Raw genomic sequence first — 16,637 nt, 5'->3', positions numbered from 1 at the left:
TGGCCGAAATGCCATTGCCTCCGTTCACCACGTCCCCAGTTCGAGTTGGTGCTTTTCCACTGTTTTCCAGAATGTTTGGGTTAGTGCCAGTACATCACTTCCATAAGTGATGGCTGGCACAGCCATAGTTTTCCAGAGTAGTCGGCCTATGGTGTATCTATTAAAGCTCTGTCTTGCTGTGTTGCATATTAAGCCTTTTAGTTTACTTGATTTTCGTAGTAACTGCTCTTCGTGTTAGGTCAGGATGCTTTTTTCTTCCGAGATGTTTATGCCCAAGTATTTATAGTGGCTGGTTCTTGAAATTTCTTTCCCCTGGATGTGGTAAAGGGGATTGGGATTTTTGGCTGCACCGAACCCCATCCACGCCGATTTGTCCATGCTAAAAGACAGTGAGTCTTCTTCGGCTACTATTGTGCAGATTGTTAGGAAGTCCTGTAGGTGCACTTCAGATTCCGCTATATAGAGCACTATATCGTCGGCAAATGCAAGACCGGAGATTTTCGTGTACTATTCTCTTTCTCCTGTAGCTGTAATGGCTGGTGAATCGAAGCCCAGGTCCTTCTTTGTGTAGTCTCTCGAGCAAGTCATTCACGTATATGTTGAATAATGTTGGTGACAGCGGACAGCCCTGCTTCAAGCCTGCTGTCATCTTGACTGGTCTCGAAACAAGTTCTCCCAGCTCAAAAACTGCTTGATAGTCTTTGTAGAGGCTCTTTATCAGTGTTACTGTTTCTTCATTGAAGTAGCATTGCATTTTTCTCCAAAGCCTTTCTTGTGGGATGGAATCATAGGCTTTCTCCAGATCCAGGAACATGATATATAGTTCAGTTTTCTAGCTGTTTATATTCAATAGCCTGTGCCAGAATGAATATGTTATCGCTGGTTCTCCTGTTTGGTCGGAATCCATTCTGTGATTCGTGCAGCAGGTTCTCTTTTTCTATGCATGCTTGTATCCTTCTGTTTATAATTTGGACAAAGAGCTTGTAGGTGCTGCTGAGTAATGCTATTGGCCGATACGAATTCAAGAACTGGGGATCCTTTTCCTTTCCTTTGTATAGTAATTTAATCTTTGCCTTCTTCCAGCTATCCGGGATTGTCGTGGAATGTATGATTTTGTTGAAGCAGTCATTAAGAGTTTCCAATGATGTTTCCTTCAGAGATTTCAGAAATTCATTTGGGATTGCATCTGGACCTAGTGATTTCCCATTCTTGAGGTTCTTGATTGTTCTTCTCATTTCTGTCATTGTAATGGGTTCTGTGATGGCCAGATCTAAGAGTTTGTTGCTTTGTGGTTGAGGTTGTGGTAATTGTGGGGTGAGCCGGGTGTGTTGATCTTCGTAATACTGTGTCATATAACCTTTAATTTCCTGATTTGTCTTGATGCTCTTGGTGCCACCTTTTAATGTCGGTTTCCACTGGCTAGGTTCTGTTGTCATATGCTTGCAGTATTGTCAGAGCTATTCTTTGGGTAGGTGGCGCAACGTCACCGCCCGCTACAAAGGGAACAGCCACTATCCATCCATCCATCCAGAACTGATGTTCTGAACAGAGCCCTGAACCGGTAATCCAGAAGATGCGGGTTCGAGTCCTAAAGCTGGCTAACCTTTTCAGTGACTTTCATCTTTTGTCGCTAGGTGAATTTGTGGTGCATAACGTAAAACCCCGAGACTAGGGAACACGAAAGGACAGACACAACACGAAGTCTCAGTGACTTCGTGTTGTGTCTGTCCTTTCGTGTTCCCTAAGTCTCGGGGGTTTTACATTATGTATCATCATCACCAGCTCGGTTGCTTCCTAGCCATTTTTTCATGGTCAATTTGTGGTGTCGCTAGAAAAGGTCGCCAGACATAAAATTGCTGTGAACGTATTTTTAACAGCAAGCTTTTCTCTTACAATCCGTCAACATCGGTTTCTTGACATTATTTTCGAAGTTTCTGCTTGGAAGAATAGCATATACGCAGGCGAGCTGGTGGCAGATATTCATCGTAAGAAAGCTTGAGTAGGAGCGGAAAAAAACGGAACGGAATTCAAAATTTGAGTCCTGTGTGTCGTCCCTGTTTCTTCCGCTCAAGCTCAAGCTTTCTTACTACGATGGATTTCACTTGGCCTTCGGGAGAGGAAAATCAGTTGCGCTGCGCATGCGCCAGCAGTGATGTCACGTGTCGTTTTTTGATGCCGCTGCCCGCTGCCTTGCCGTCTGCTCGCTTCGCGTGCGCATGCGCTAGCAGACAGCGGTTTGCTCGAGGATGCGTTTTGTGGTGGTGGTGAAGCAAATTTGCTGAATATTCCGTTCAAGTTCCTCCCTAGACGCCCGTCGATGTTCACCAGGTTTCAGTAACGCCTGCAAGTTGCATGGTCGGTTGAATAGATGAGGGCGTCTGTACAAAATTGTTTCATGGGCCGCTATCTGTTACTACAGATATGCAACAAGTGCAAGTCATGTACACAACTTCCGAGTGAATTAAGAAGCACGAATGCAATTCTGAAGCTGGTAAGTACGTCTCATGCTCTGTTACACTATACACACATGCCATTCGCGCTCAATGCACTTATTTTGGAGGTGTTGCAGCAAATCATGCTGCTGCACAAAACGGGAGTCTGGTGCGTAATGTACGCCCATACTGTCGAGTTCAACGAATTCTGAAAGAAGGAAGTTCCAGCCTCAGAACATCAGTTATCTTCGACTGATTCGGGTGGCGTGTTCGGACTATCTAATTGTATCACTTGTTCTACGTCAACACAGAAGTCGTTAAATATGTAACAAATATCGTAGTTCCGACAGCTATCAGTAATATTTCGTTCTGCTTGCTTATTCCTATTATTTCGTACTTGTGTTTTTACTCAGAATTCCCATGCTGTATTCTTAACTGGGGACAACAAAGTAAAACACATGAGAATTGTGCTAATACTGAGATTTTATTATTACTGATTTCAGATCTTCATGCATGGAGAGAAGAAATGCAGAAGGCAGCCAAGAGCCATTTTACAAAAGGCACAGGAGCAAAAATATTGAAAGGTGGATGTTTAAAGCAGAGTTCGAGGTAACTCATTACTGTAACTAAGTTCCTTTTTTTGGTAACTTGTAACTTAACTCGGTACTTTTGCGCCGTGTTAACTTTCAGAGGAACCCGTTCCTTTTTCAAGTAACTTTGCGAAAGTAACTTAAGTTAGGTTCCAAGTTACTTTTCATTAGCTTTTCACTCAGTCCACATATTTTCTTGCTTTCTCTCCGATTCCTTCATGGCATTTTTTTCCATAAAACGTGATATTCAATCAATGACAGTATTTTATTCAGGAAGTAAGAACTGCTGCCATTGAAATGAAGCTGAACCATTGTGCGCCCACAGGGAGTAAGAGGCAGACCTCTACCAGAGAAACGTCATCATGACGTTGGTCGACAGACTGAAACCGAAACGAATCGGAAGGAGAGGGCTGGGTTCCACGAACGGGCACTTGTTCGCTGCCTCCCATTGAAAGTAGGACCGAAGGTCGCGTCCCTTTCAGGAACCATTGTAATCCCCTCAAGACCGGGGCTTTCGGGTGTGATTTTGTTCACCTCTAGCTTCGAGCGTATAGTTCAACTCTACGAAATTTGTGCCGCTGTGGAACACTATGAAGTCATTTGTTTACAAACTGGGAGAGGTCTATTGTTGGATATAACGAAAACAACCTAAGCGTGTTGCACTCCTCCGCAGGCAATTCAAGGTCTAACTCAACTGCTCACGCACGCTGCACCTGCGTAATGCTATTTTGTGTCCGAAGTAACTTGGAAGTAACTAGCTTTTTTTAGTAACTCTGTTACTGCGAGTTGCATTCCAGGCTGAAGAACTTCGTTATTAACTTAGTTACATTTTTCACACAGTAACCTAAATCGTAACGTGTTCTTTTTGATGGGTAACTTCTCAATCTATGGTTTAAACTGCTATTATATTTGTAACTGATCAGATGCTCTTACAGAGAAGAACCTCGAAGGAGAAAGGTCCATGAAATCACAAGGTTCCGTCATGCGTGGGGCAACCTGCATTGATGATTCGTCTGCAACGTCCCAGACTGGCAAGGTTGTAGGACATAACGGGACGTATGCTCCGGGGCCCCCCACCATCGCTCATAATCAGAGCAGAAAATTAAGGCATAACATTTATAACGTTTCAAAACTACCAAAGGTTCGCTAAGAAGTGGCATGCGGTTCAGAATTTGTATGACTACCACTGAACCGTGTGTACAGCCTGAGACAAAAGTTCATGGCACTGATGCTTTTCTTCATCGGAGCAGTCCCCTGCCAACTACCAGCAAGACATCGAATAAGAAACGTATGACTATCTCTCAGTATGTGTGTCCGCTCTTGTTTGATGCTAGGATGTCACTCCAATGGAGAAATGTGACACCATGGTGTTCCGTAAACTTTTGCCGCAAGCTGTACATTGTACAACCCCAACAGCTAACATACACTGCTCGGTAAGGTCAGAGTTCCAATTTGAGATTTTGCAGCCTCTCTCTTCCCAAAAACCTGCTTTGCAAAAGGGCTTAAGAAAGTCATTCGGGTGACCTCCGGGATACAAAGATAAGTGCAGGGCATGAAAAAACGTATAGTTCAACTTTGAACGCAGTAGTCAACATGAATAAGTTTTACCTCTGATCAATGATTGCCCATTCACGGCAATAACAAACTCATAAATTCACCACATGATCTAAACTTCCTTGGCCTGTTACAGCTGGTTTCTGTGCAGATCATCTTCAAGGTGCATATCCTGTGCCCTGCAAACAGAGGAGTGGTACATGAACTATCATTCAGTAAGCATTTGTGAGGAGATTGTTGAAAGAATCAGTCAGACAGGTGTGTTTCAGATGCTTCTTTTTTTTTTTTTCAGCTTTGAAATTTTAATTGTTCTTCCATGACAGTATACACTGATTACTGATAAGAGGACAGAGAGGGCAAGCCCTGTTGAACGGTCCAAGACACAGTCAATGCAAATGTCTACACAGTTTGAGGGGAACAGAAATACAAAGAACACATGTCAAGTATAAGAAACAAATAGCAAAGATATTGCACTAAGCAGAGACATGCAAATAATCAAAAAGTAATTGCATGTCACCCTACGTATCAGCAGAAAAGTCCTGTTCATTCACATTTTTGAAGGATGCAAGATTATTGTTGGAACGAACGCGTAGAGCTGTGTTTCTCAAACTGTGGGTCATGACCCCCCAAATGAGCCTTGACTGGTCATGAGCCTTTTCCTGGGGGTCATGGAGGGTCCAAGCAGACATGCGACGTGCCTTGCTTGCATAGCTTGATATGCCTTCAGTCACACAGACCAATGTATTGATTTGCTTGTATCAAGAGAACAAATACATCGTTCTCATTAAGATACATGATTAAATGAATCCTTGTTAGCAAACACCAATAAGTATTTTTGGTAGCTCTCTCTGTGGTTGATGTCTTTTAAATACATTACAATATAAATGTATCTGCGTCATTGGAAAAAAGTAAATTTTCGGAAGGTGGGATGAAGCTAAATGTGGGGGGTAACAGTAGGTTTGGCGCTACTCGAAGGGGTCACGTACTGGATAAGATTGAAAAACACAGGCATAGAGGGATGTCGTTCCAAATTTGACTACCCAAGGACGAAAGGAAGAATGGGCCAAAATTAGTGTGGTAAGTAGGAAACCAGAATTAATTGTGCTCATGCCTGAGAGAAGGGTGTGGTATAATTGTGCATGGCTAAGTGAAGTTGACTAGAAGGTGTGTAAAATAGCTGGTACATAACCTGAGCTACTCTGTACTTCACAAGTTGGTGTACATTGAGGATGAGGAAAAGGGGAAAAGCAAACGACACAGATTCATCAGGATCTAAGAAAAGAATAATCTGCAGTGCCCACTTCTGGGTCAGGAGAAGGGGTTGAAGGTATATGTGAGGCCATAAGGTGATACGTGAGTGGATAAGGGCGTAGCACACACAGTGATTTATCCAGACCCCCTCTACAACCCCCCACAAATGTTCAGCGACACCCCCTAACTTATTCACCAGTGCACCACCCTACAGGCGGTGCCCTTGCGATTTCAGCGTGTCACATGTCGGTAATGATATGTTAAACTGTAATGACGTAACTACAATAATTGCCCCCCCGCCCCCATTTTTTCCAACACCCGTCCGTGCTTGTGGATAAACAACACAGACCGTTAACAGCATCTGAGCTTAGCAAATGTGAAGGCACCAGACGTTCTCCTTTTAACAAAATGAATACGATGTTGCCACCAGATATTTTCATGGAGCACAATGCCCAGAAACCATACAGATGATACCCGAGTGAGTTCATGTGGCCCCAGCCTAAGAATATTGTTAGCGAGGTTAAGGGTTTTTTGGGATATCGTGAAAAGGGGTTATTGTTAAAACCGATTCATGGATACAAGCCTGGTAATACTCTCCTATCAGTTGAAGATGGCACAAGACATGAGTCATATTGATAAACTGTTTCTGATGTCTTGCAATTTGGAAAATGGTATGCTCGCTGAAAGATTCATTGTTTCAAGCCCAACCAGAGGCATAAAGCTCAATGCATGTTCAAAGCATTAATGGACTGTCATGTGTTGTCACATGACAATGCTGCATTCATGAGTAAATGATGTAGGTATGAAAGTCTTTAAACATGAATTCAACAGAAATACTCTGGCTGGGTGTACTTCCTGCTGCTGGGCACGCTCTTGGAATCTGGTTGCAAAGCTGCCTCTGAAAACTGCCCTGCTGCTATTGCTTTCTTCACACTGTTTGTGCATCAATATTTGTACAGCTTGGGACAAAAGTTTACGGAACACCAGGGTGTTCCATTTCTTCATTGGAACGACACCCTTGCAGCAAACACAAGGGGGCACACACACACTGATAGGTGCATAGAACAGCCAGTCACCCGTTTCTTGTTCAATATCTTCCTGCTAGCCAACAGAGGGCCGCTCCGATGAAGTGCAAGCCAATAGGCTCATTGATATGATGTCCAACTGGAATTTATGTTGTGTTGTGGAACAATGTATTGTTAACGATGAAAAAGACCAGTAAAAGTATTCAAAACTGGACCGGAACTGTGTTTTTGGCTCACTAAGGTTACTGAAGAGCTATGTTTCCTTGAGATGTGAAACAAAGCTTTATAAAATGAATCAACCAAGTTGTGTCATCTAACTGGTGTGTGCTGAGTAGATCTACAATATAGATTTGCAGTATCTTCAGGACTTTGGCCTGTCACAAATGCTAAATAAGTGCAATCAAGCATACACTGGAACTCAATTGCTGACACAAGGCACACGAACATCCAAACATTTGGGATTGTGCCAGCTATTTTCATGACCAGTATGATCTTCTGAATTCCCAGTAGCTGTTCGAACATCAGGTTCCAGAAATGTTGCTCTTATTTGCATTTCTGCGGTGGTTGGCTCTGACATGGCTGCACCCGTCGTAACTCCCTGCATCTTTGTTGAGACAAAGCAGAGTTGTTTGGCATTTTTTTCAGTGGTGTCATAGCAGGTTTAGCGCAGCATAGCCAACAGAGATGTAGCCACGGAGGTTAGGGGGTTTAACCCCCCCCCCCCCCCCGCAATCGTACATTTGGTGGTGCATTTGGGAGGGAAACGAGGGCAGAATCCTCCTTCTGCATGTAAAGTCCCCATAGAACCCCCCACACTTATAGCCAACACTAGCACAAGACAAGATAAAACCAACTGGAATAGACAGGGTGTACTGATGTGCATGAAAATTTTAAAAATAAACAAAAGAAGACAATTGAGCTGGTGTGATGGCAATATATTTTTCCTTTAATTAAATACTTATGCATTATGTATAGCCATAAAGAGTTTGCTAATGCTTGTTGGAAGGGTGTACATTTCCTTAGGTAAATCACTCACAAGAATACACAGAACGGCTTTGAGCTCACCAAGGCAATGCCAACTGATGTTAGTACTTTCATGGTAGAATGGCTGAGTGGCTCAGCCATTCTAATCAGATTATACTTTATTCAGTGTGTTTATGTCTCTCCAGTACTGAGTACTCTCCTTCAATGTAAAGAGACAACTGTCCCTGTGATTGCACCCCTGACTGATGGTACTGTTTTCTTAAGCTGCAACAGATGCTTTTTACCAAAACGTACTTAGTGCCAGTACACAGCTATCTCATGGAATGACCCACCTGTGGTGTCATGTGTAGAATCCATGCAAACTTCTGTTTTTGCATGCCTGTCATGAGAACTAGCAAGAAATCCTCAACAAGTCCTCCTCTTTGCAACAAGTCGGTATTTCCCCACTGAAAGCGAGTAGCATCATCTTTCTTGCCTTTTTGTGTGTGAGGGAAAACATTAAACTGCTTGTTTGGGCTCTGATAGAACTGACCAACAGCAAAACAGTGCTTTGATTGTCGTTGTCTTTCCTCTCACTGTAATGTATATTATAGTCCCTCATGGTGGTGTACAAGTACTGCCTTGTAGTGAGGTGAATTGAATCCTTTGCAATGTGCCATCCAGCACACCTTGAATACTGAGCTGCATAGAAAGCTGAGTGCTACAGAGTCACGTAGTTTCCCTAACATAAACAAATAGTTTCTTGAAGGTATATATATATATATACAAACAAAAAAATTACATTCCAGTACAACATCTTCCCAAAGTCACGTGCATAATAAGAAGTTTGGAAGACAAATGAGACCTTGCCAGATTGAAACGTTGTAGACACATCAGCAAGGCAGGTGTCCCCACGCCTGACGGAACCTTGCAATTTTATGGAACATTTTCTTTTGTGTGTCCTCTCTGTAAAAGCACATGATCAGTCACAAACATAATAACACTTTAAACCTCCACCTTTCAATCTTTGTGCCCCTGTGCCTTTAGTAAAATGACTCTTGGCTGCCTTCTGCATTTCTTCTCTCCATGCCTGAAAATATTAAATCAGCAAAAATAAACAATGTCCTCAGCTTTAATACAGTTGGCATGTGTTTTGTAATTTCATTGCTCCAGTTAAAAATGCAGCATGAGATTTCTGAGTAAAAACACAAGTACGAAATAATAGGAATAATTAAGCACAACTAAAGATTACTGATAATTGTCGGAACCACGATATTCCTTGCACATTTACCGGCTTCAGTGTTGAGATCAGTGTTCGAGGTAACTCGTTACTGTAACTAAGTTCCTTTTTTTAAGTAACTTGTAACTTAACTCGATACTTTTGCGCCGTGGTAACTTTCAGAGGAAGTCGTTCCTTTTTCAGGTAACTTTGCCAAAGTAACTTAAGTTAAGTTCCAAGTTACTTTTAACTCGCTTTTCACTCACGTCCACATATTTTCTCGCTTTCTCTCGGTTCCTTCATGGCTTTTTTTTTTCCATAAAACGTGATATTCAATCAATGGCAGTATTTTATTCAGGAAGTAAGAACCGCTGCCATTGAAATGAAGCTGAACCATTGTGCGCCCACAGGGAGTAAGATGCAAAGCGTTCGAATAGACCTCTACCAGAGAAACGTCATCGTGACATTGGTAGGCAGACTGAAACCGAAACAAACCGGAAGAAGAGGGCTGGGTTCCACGAACGGGCACTTGTTAGCTGCCTCCCATTGAAAGAAAAGCAGGACCGAGGGTCGCGTCCCTTTAAGGGACCATATCGCAATCCCCTCCATACCGTTACCTTCGGGCGCGACCTTCACCTCTAGCTTCGAGCGTAATTCAATTCAACCCTGTGGCGCTGTCGAACACTATGACGTCATTCGTTTTCAAACAGGGAGAGGTCTGTTGTTGGACATAAATGAAAACGATCTAAGCGTGTTGCACTCCTCCGCAGCCAACTCAAAGTCTAACTCAACTGCTCGCGCGTGCTGCACCTGCGTAATGCTATTTTGTGTCCTAGGTAACCTGGAAGTAACTCGTTTTTTTTTTCTAAGTAACTGCGAGTTACATTTCAGGCTGAAGAACTTCGTTATTAACTTAGTTACATTTTGCACACGGTAACTTAACTTGTAAGGAGTTCTTTTTGACGGGTAACTTCTCAATCTATGGTTGAGATATAGAACAGGTGATCCAATTAGATAATCCGAACACGCCACACAAACTCGGCAGAATGGATGTACATTGCACGCCAGACTGCCGGTTTATGCCCTGCATAATTTGTTGCAACACCTGCAAAATAAGTGCGTTGAACGCGAATGGTATGTGTGTATTAGTGAAACAGAGCATGAGACATATATACTTACCTGCACTCGCACGTCTTAATTCGCTTGGAAGTTGTGTACATTTACCTGGTGCTGCTGTTGCCTGGGCTAAGAGAGTGCAGCTGAAAAAAACTTGCATTTGTTGCGATCTGCACACAACGGCCCATGGAGCAATTTTGTTCAGACGCGCTCACCTTTTGAACCGAACATGCTACTCGCAGGTGTTACTGAAACGTTCCCTCACATGGTGAAGATCGACGGACGTCCAGCGAGGAGCTTGAACGGAATATTCACCAAAGCTGCTTCGCCTGGCTTCTCCACTACCACAAATCATGCCACAAATCCATTACTCAAGCAAACCCCTGTCTGCTGCGCATGCGAAGCGAGCAGACGCCAAGGCGGCGGCAAAGAGCGACACGTGGCGTCTCTGCTTTTCCTCTCCCGAAGGCCAAGTAATTTCCCCAGATTTCCCTAGACTCCATCGTTGCGGAGAGCCGCTCGTTCGTCGGCGATTTTGCCTCGGGCTGTGTCAACAAACACACCACTGACACGTTGTGCTAAAGAAACAAGGGAAAGGGTGCAGGCTAGCTGGTATAGATGGTATGATCCGTGTCTCTCGGTCTTCTTCATGGACGTTGTGCTAATGCATTCATATTTGCACACATGTATATTTTTGAGTTTGTGATGCATTTCGCTATGCCTATGTTATGCACCATTCCGCCCAATCTGCATGTCAGGAACAGCCGACTCTCATTTCTGATAAAAGGTGCCACAAAACTTAAATCGATATTAATTTCAGAAAATGCAGAAGTTACGATATACATTTAATTCGCACTGAAGATGACTCGGTGAAAAGGACACAGTTAGTATAATCACTGTGGAAAGCGGTGAATTCATGCATGGTAGGCGTACCCTTTTCAGAGAAAAGCACCTACAAAGCCGGTTATAAATCAAGGGCATATGAGGACGATGACATTTTGATCAAAGCCAAAAGATCGAGACAAATCATATGTATGATGTTTTTGACAAACCATATGTGGTACAGGTCACAAAGCCGTGTGTACGTTTTGAATGTTTCATTGAGGTGATTATACTGCAGAATAGTAAATTGACCTCACTCCAGGTATTTGGTCCTGTGCAAGGTTCTTGCTCGCAAACCTTCTGCACAATGTAACCATGTAACCTTTTTGCATTGCTGGAGAGGCCTCCCCGTGTGTGTAGGACTGTGCCGCTTTCTGTAACTACAATCTGGTCGCTAGGGGATAAAGCGGGCATGGCCATGCAACAACAATAAACCAATAAACCTCTACTCGACAAACGTCATCATGACGTTGGTAGACAGACCGAAACCAAAACAGATCGGAAGGGGAGAGCTGGGTTCCACGAATGGGCAGTTGTTCGCTGAAAGAAAAGTAGGACCGAAGGTCGCGTCCCTTTCAGAGACCATCGTAATCCCCTCAGGACCGTGGCTTTCGGACGCGACCTTGTTCGCCACTAGCTTTGAACGTAGTTGAACCAGGCGTCCACAGCTCCCCATAGAGCACATAGTTTGAGATAATTCAGGCAACACTGGACATACGACCAATGAAAATGCGTTGTGATGCCTAGCAGCCAACCAATCAGCAACCTCTCAGTTTGGCTCGGCTTTCGGCCGGCCCTGGCTGCCATTGACTTCTACTGGTTTTCATACCTGGCGCCCGTTATTCCAAGATAACTAAGACATTTTTGATAGGCGAAATACATATTTATTGATGCAACGTATAAACTCAAATGTTTGACTCATATATTGTTGTTGTATTGTTGACTGATTAGATGAGTCACAAAATTAGTGAGGCCATCTTCCTTATCTTTTAGCCTACCACTCCCTATATCCTTAATTTACTGATTTGCTCTATTTTCCCCAACCAAGTCAACAACTGAGGCCAGTTCTAAAACTCTGCCCCATTGCTTCTGCACTTGAGTGTAACGCTGTATCGTTTGCTCATATATTCACCGTGCGTACAGGACGTTTCGTTCCTTGAATAGACAGCAACCAAACCAAGTTCGAACTTGCAAAGCACACATACAGTCTACTTCTGGAGGTGAGCGAAGTCCACGAGTGCGTGCGTTTCACAGATGAGCATCTTCTTCTCATTCTGGCGATGCACCGTAGGTCACACAGTCAAGGGAAATACTTTTGTCGTTACGAACACTCTCTTCTTAGTCACTGTATTTGAAAATGCGACAGCGCTCGAAAGTGTTCCTCAGGCGTCAGCTCACCAAGCATTCCAGTTCCGACCCGGCAAGGATGTCCGCAGGTTGACACTTTATCGCTGATCAGTACATGGCCAGAGTAACTATAGCTCACGAACAAACCCGCGCGTACACTTCCTCTTTGGTCGTTGTGGTCAACCGACATCGGCGAGCCGCGGAGACGCAGCGACCTTGCTTGGAGCTGCCCGCCTGGCCGACTGCCCAGACTGCCCGCGAAAAGTGAGCTGTCAGATATTTCGAAACTTTATCAACCAATCCCGGAGCGCGCATCCTCCTTTGGCCAATGGGCATCCGTCATGATGCCTGACGATGTAATACCACGTGACTTTGATGTGATTTTATTTTTCTACTGCTACAAATGCGGGGAGCTGTGGAGGCCTGGTTGAACGTTGAACCATGGAGGAAGGAAACACAGGAGCGGCCCTTCGAACTTTTTGCCATTGGGACGGGCGTGCCAGCTTCGCACTGCATTCTGGGATGCTCCTGTCTACCATGTGACCGCTCACGTGACCCCAAGAGCATGCGCACGCAGGCCAGCTGCCAAAGCAGACGACAGGAGTCGTGATTGCCTTGCAGTTCAGATATCTGCATTGTGATGAACGCCGCGCGTCCAGCTTTATTTGTGTGTGTTCGGAGGTTTACTCTTGGTTTACCCTTCTACTACAAGACCGGTCAGGGTCTGCAGGACAACCACGCAGGACTAGAAACATCATTCGCGGCAGCGATGTTTGTGTGACGACGTGGCCGCGTTTTGTGTGTTTGTTACTGAAGTGGTAAAGCATGTCAGTAATCAAATTTGTACACCGATGGAGGAAATCAATTGAATCTGCAGCTGTAGCACGGCGTCAGCTTGGAAAGGAACGATTCAAGATGACTCTTTCACAGACAGGGGTACGAAACAACTGGTCAAGTACGTGCTTACGAAGGAGACGTTATTCCCGTGACAGAGCTGCTTTCTGTTGAACGACAGCCGCAACCGCGGTAAGAACACGTTAACAAAACGTTGTTTCCGCAGCGGTGCTCACATTTTAAGAGTAAGTGACTTTGGAAAAGCACGAAAAGCAGCGCTAGCAACAAAGCGTTGCCAAACCGAAACTTTAGAGAGGATCACGTGGTGGACAGGAAGTAATGGCGGTTTTGAAGGGAGCGACCGCCCGAGGGGTCCCACGGAAATCTGCTCGAAACGGCCGCTCCTATGTTTCCTTCCTCCATGGGTTGAACTCACTGATCTCGATTGTAAAAGGCTGGATCGCGGATAGGGAGCGCGAGCGTGAAGAAACCGGCCGCCATCTTACGGTGCCCACAACAGCCGCCGCAGCGATCATGGCAACTTCTTGCAATTACGGTCGTACCAACCGTACTGGCAAGGTTACAGGGCCTAAACTTATACAGGTGAGTCACTCTTCATCAAGGAATAAACAGGCGTCCATTCTGTACATTTATTTGACCATTATGAAGTGTTTCTTTGCCCAAAACGAGCACTGGATGCAGGTTGCTTGATCGCTCTTCCGACGTTCAATCGAGCACACTTGCACTTTACCCGGCAGCAAATACAGTTTGAGTGCATAATATGCTTGAAAGAACATGTTACACTACACAGGTAGTGTTGTCATCAATATATGTGCGAACACTCGAGCGCTTTTTTGCATGCATTGCTAGCATGGTACACGGTGTTCTCTGCGGAAGCAAGTGCCACATTCATTTCTTTGAATTACCTTCGCGCACAAGTTCGGTATTACGTCATAATAAGACAACGATTGTCACATTTTTACCATGTATTGGTATTGTTTTGTGGCTTGGTTTGATTTGTGACAAAGAATCCTACGTAACGGTGGTGTGGCGCGACTTGAATAACGCCTTTGTGTCTGAGCTGTATCGTCAGCTTGTTATGATAGTAATAATTTGTAGCGTGTCGTGCTATTTGTAGCAGTTTTAAGGCAAAAGTGGTCTCTCAATACAGGTTTCGTCATGAGGGCTGCCCAGTGAATAATCTGTGCAGTGTGATACGGCTGGGTGTACAGGTAAGTGTCACGTTCCTCATCCACTGGTTTCTACTTTACAGGAAGGAACAACCTCAGTGCACGCACTGTGGTTAGCCTCTCTCAGTTTTGCATATTTTCTTACATGTTCACATCAGAAATACACCTTACACTTTAGGCTCCTTCACCCAGCAATATAATAATTAGAGATAATATTCTTTTTAGAAGAGTTCCCCATATTCTTTTTAGAATAGTTTTTCATCTTTTTAATTTTTAGAAGATACACGGATTGTAAACCATGTTTTAAACTGATGTTTTAACATTTGTCCAATGCATTTATTAAACAACATATTCATTTTTAACTGGTTGCACCCAAATCAATGTTCTGATGTATTATTTCCTTTGTTGCCGATGCACCATAAAAATTGGAATAATCATCATCAATGCAGGTTACCTCACAGCTGCCTCGACATACTCAAGAAATGGGTGCAGAACCTGCGTAATGCCCACAAACTTTGATTACCACAGCACCTCCAGAAAGTATGTGTCACATGGGATTTTTAAATGTATTCACAGTATATAATACCTTGTATTAACTGTTGTAGATCTAAGCCGTCTCTACAGTACACTCTCAGAAATTAAAACCGTGAGAACCGTGATAATTGTTTCAGTTAATAGGCATGCACATATATGCTATAAGAAGAAAATTATTTCTTGAGAATGCACTTCTGTGGCTACTGGTGTTGTTTACATCTACTGTTGTTCACATTCATTTATCACATATTATATCCTTATATATAAACACATATTTGATCACATTAAATTCAAAATTCATCATATATAAGAAAATACCAGGAGGGAAGTTGCTATTCATTGCTCATTCTAACCTAAAATTGAGTGCTACAAATTTAGAGAGAGTACCTGTCCATTGTCATTCCTAAAATATATATTGTCATTGTAGCAAGGTCATAAAACAATAAATGTAGTCTTTTGTGACCTCCCTGCACGTTCATTGTATCCTGAAACACATAAGTGCAAGAAATAACTTGAATAAACTTGATGTTGTATAAACTTGATATAAAATGTTGGATAATATAATGTATGATATAAAATGTTGAATAAACTTGAACTTGTATATTCTCTTTACTCACCATCAGTGACCTTCTTTACAAAAGCATATCGTGTTAGATTTTTTTTGTTTACGTTTCACAGACGGGGTACACGAGGGCCAAAATGACAAAATCACAACTGTTTCAAGCTCCAAATCGTCCTGCTGCAATTATCCTGTTGCAGACCATACGTGTGTAGTGCAAGAAGGCCCTTGCACATCAAAATGTAAGATGGGAGTCACAGTTAATGCAAAGTGGTTCCTATGAGAGACGTCGATGCTGAACAAAATTGTGCAAACTGCGGAAGGTGCCATAGAAGATATTCAGAAAGCGTGTCTGGTCTCACAACGGTGCTACGACGCTCTCTTTTAGATGACGATGATACTCATTGGAGTTTCAGATGTGCAGCTGCATTTTTTCGAACGTCCTCCACATAACAAGCATGACAAAGTCAGCACTGGATAGCAGGCCCCCGTTCCTAAGCAGCTTTGCTCACGCTGCAGTTGTATTCAGCAAAAGCATGTGAGTACTCGAGAAGGACATTCAGTTTGGCACAACCGCGCCTGCAAATAATCGGAACAAATGAAGGAAGAAACAAACAAACAGAAGGGCTGTACTTCAAAAAGAGGTAAATCTTGTGTCTCAAGGAGGTGTTACCACTTTTAAGTAACTTAATTGATTAAGCTTACATCACTACCTGATTAACTGTCCTAACGACCGTGTTCTAATTGCGTTAAGCAATTAAATCACGCTCACAACGTAATTGGGGTGCTTCGGTGTGTTCATATTTGCGAGGCAAAGCACCGCAGTCGTTCACTAAAAGACACTTTCTGCGGCGGTGCTTGATATAAATCATACGAAACCGATACACGGCTAAAACAACGGCTGTGATTCTACAGAACGATCTCTTTCTGCCATGCGAGTATATCCTTTCCCGGACCGTTCTTTATGGAACAATTTTTGTCCAGAACGCAGCACGGGATATTACATACATGGTGGTTGTTAACCTCACATCGTTCCTTGTTGAAATATTGGCTGGGAAACGTACTGTAGTACAATCCCCAGCGCTGCACTGCTGTGACGGTCTAGTTTCGGAATGCAAAACATAACATAATTAAGAATCGA

At 43.5% G+C, this 16,637-nt stretch overlaps 1 long non-coding RNA gene across 1 annotated transcript; it reads left to right on the top strand.

The window, feature by feature from the left end:
• Positions 1 to 1,696: 1,696 nt before the first annotated feature.
• LOC135394236 (uncharacterized) lies at positions 1,697 to 11,190 on the top strand. The gene is made up of 4 exons (XR_010422801.1): positions 1,697 to 2,355; positions 2,420 to 2,491; positions 2,936 to 3,041; positions 10,393 to 11,190. It is a non-coding gene; the product is annotated as an uncharacterized LOC135394236 (long non-coding RNA).
• The last annotated feature ends 5,447 nt before the right edge of the window (positions 11,191 to 16,637 follow it).

This window comes from Ornithodoros turicata, chromosome 5 (assembly GCF_037126465.1).
Source record: "Ornithodoros turicata isolate Travis chromosome 5, ASM3712646v1, whole genome shotgun sequence".
Lineage (NCBI taxonomy): Eukaryota > Metazoa > Arthropoda > Arachnida > Ixodida > Argasidae > Ornithodoros > Ornithodoros turicata.
Note: the sequence above shows the minus strand (reverse complement) of the source record. Positions and strands in the feature narration are given on the sequence as shown.